The sequence below is a fragment of the Cebus imitator genome, unplaced genomic scaffold (assembly GCF_001604975.1).
Source record: "Cebus imitator isolate Cc_AM_T3 unplaced genomic scaffold, Cebus_imitator-1.0 Scaffold435, whole genome shotgun sequence".
Lineage (NCBI taxonomy): Eukaryota > Metazoa > Chordata > Mammalia > Primates > Cebidae > Cebus > Cebus imitator.
Genome location: NW_016107750.1, coordinates 384,136 through 386,859, shown reverse-complemented (window position 1 = coordinate 386,859; position 2,724 = coordinate 384,136). Strand labels below are relative to the sequence as shown.

General features: G+C 43.4%; 1 protein-coding gene and 1 long non-coding RNA gene across 6 annotated transcripts in view; one reads left to right on the top strand and one right to left on the bottom strand.

Annotated features, from left to right (window-relative positions):
- Positions 1–2,724, bottom strand: part of TCF20 (transcription factor 20) — a 187,598-nt gene that overhangs the window by 82,837 nt on the left and 102,037 nt on the right. The window lies entirely within an intron of this gene.
- Positions 1–2,724, top strand: part of LOC119468464 — a 20,172-nt gene that overhangs the window by 11,246 nt on the left and 6,202 nt on the right. The window contains exon 2 of the long non-coding RNA XR_005197148.1: positions 2,613–2,711. This is a non-coding gene — a long non-coding RNA (uncharacterized LOC119468464). The remainder of the gene's footprint in view (positions 1–2,612; positions 2,712–2,724) is intronic.

The following is a 2,724-nucleotide window of genomic DNA, read 5'->3' as shown; positions in this document are numbered from 1 at the left end:
AGACTCTGTCTCCAAAAAAAAAAACAACAAAAAGACATTAAGGAATCTTAAATGCTTATTGCTAAGTGAAAGACATGAATCTGAAGACGGTACATGACTACATGACTTCAGTTATATAATATTTTGGAAAAAGCAAAACTGTAGAGTCAGTAGGAAGATCAATGATTACAAAGGATCCAGGGAAGAGCGGGAAGGATATGGGGATAGCACAGGTGACTCCTGGGATAGTGAAACTATTCTGTATAATACTGTAATAGCAGTGCAAGACATTATGCATTTATCAAAACCCATGGAATGTACAACAAAGAACGAACTCAGATCAGGCACTGTGGCTAGCACCTGTAATCTCACCTGAACCCAGGAGCTCAAGGTTACTGTGAGCTCTGACTGCACTACCGCAGTGGCTGACAGAACAAGACGCTGTCTCTTAAAAAAAAAAAAGTTAGGGGTGGTGCCTCATCCCTATAATCCTACCACTTTGGGAGGTTCAGGTGGGTGGATCACTTGAGGTCAAGAGACTAGCCTGGCCAACGTGGCAAAACCCAGTCTCTACTAAAAATACAAAAATTAGCTGGGCATGGTGGCATATGGCTATAGGCCCCACTACTCGGTAGACTGAGGTGGGAGAGTCGCTCAAGCCCAGGGTAGTGGAGGTTGCAGTGAGCTGAGATCACGCCACTGCACTCCAACCTGGGCAACAGGTGGGAATAGAAAATATTCAGCCACTGTGAAAAAGTCTGGTGGTTCTTCAAAAAGTTGAATACAGAATTGCCACGATCCAGCAACTCCACTCCTAGGTATATACTCAAAATAAGTGAAAACAGGTATCTAAACAAATAGATGCACACACGTTTATAGCAGCACTATACAAAACAGCCAAAAGGCAGAAACAACCCAAATGTCCATCCACAGATGAACGGATAAACAGATTATAGAGTGTGTGTGTGTGTGTGTGTGTGTGTGTACCCACACACACAACAATATTCGGCCATAAAAAGGAATGAAGTACGCATACACAATACAATGTAGATTAATCTCAAAACACTAAGCACTAAGTGAAAGAAGCCAGACATGAAAGGTCACATATTCTATGATTCCATCTATATGTAATAACCAAAGTAAGCAAGTCTAGAGACAGAAAGCAGATTGGTGGTTCCAAGGGGCTGGGAGAAGGGGGGCAAGGAGAATAACAGCTTAATGGGTACTAGGTTTATTTTGGGACTAGACATAGGTCATGAGGGTACGCATTGTGAATGCAGTAAATGCCACTCAACTGTTCATTTAAAAATAATTTTGTCACGTGAATTTCATATCAATTAAAAAAAATCTGGCCAAATACAGTGGCTCACACCTGTAATCCAAGCACTTTGGGAGACTGTGTCAGGAGGATCACTTGAGTTCAGGAGTTCAAGACCAGCCTAGGCAGCATGGCGAAACTCCATCTCTACAAAAAAACCACCAAAATTAGCTGGGTGTGGTGGCGCACACCTGTAATCCCAGCTACTGGGGTTGTTGAGGCACAAGATTTGCTTCAGCCTGGGAGGCAGAAGTTACAGCGAGCTGTGATCATGCCACTGCACTCCAGCCTAGGTGACAGAGCTAGACTCTGTCACAGGGGAAAAAAAAAAAAAAGGAAAAGAAAAATCTTTTAAAAGGTCTGAGATAGGACATGCAAGAGTAAGTAATTCATGACACAGCCTTCCCCTTTAGTCATCTCCCTTACTCCTTTTTATCTCTTTGTAGCTGGAACTACAGCGCATACCACTGTGCCTGGCTATTTTTTACTTTTGTAGAGACGAGATCTCACTATGCTGCCCAGGATGGTCTCCAACACCTGCGCTCAAGTGATCTTCCCATCTAGCCTCCCACTATAGGCGTGAACCACTGTTGCCAGATTTCTTTACTCCTGTCTCATTCCCATGGCTATTCATCTTGGCCCCGCAAAAACATGAAATGTGGAAGAACAAGAGCCTATCTGGGAAGTTTCTAATGCTAAATTCAATATTGTTTCTTTGAACACTGACCTACTTCTCCCTTAAGAACTGAGTGCAAGTACTAAAAACTAACCTTTCACCACCATCTTCCTAAAATACTCTTGTGATACCTTCTGCAATGCCCTTTTAAGGCGGTGAAAACAATTCATGTACTGACCCTAAGACAGCTTCCTCCTGCACGATGCCAACCTTTCTGCCCACCTGCTCAAGACCTCGATTTTGCTAAGATCACTAGCTCTTACTCTTAATGCATTTCTAGAATTAACCAAGGTTTTCTAGCACTTTTCCCTCTCTATGGCCTATTTTATTTTTAAATTATATTTATGTTTTTTGGAGAGGAGGTCTCACTATGTTGCCCAGGCTGGTCTCAAACTCCTTGCCTCAAGCAATCCTCCCACCTCAGCCTCCTGAATAGCTGGAATTACAGGCATGAGCCACCACAACCAGCTCTGTGGCCGTAATTTTTACAATGTAGTATCAATGATCTAGGTATCTGTCTCCTACACAGTACTCCTGAACACCCTTAGGACAAGTACTAGGACTCATCCCCAACCTGAAAAATGGTGCTTCTCAGTCGTTTCCCCATTTGGTTTCTGTTCTTCTACTCTAAAATGCTAGACCCAATACAAAAATTTGCTTGGTCTGGTGGCACATGTCTGTAATCCCAGCTACTCGGGAGGCTGGGGCAGGAGAATTGCTTGAACCCAGGAGGTGGAGGTTTCGGTGAGCC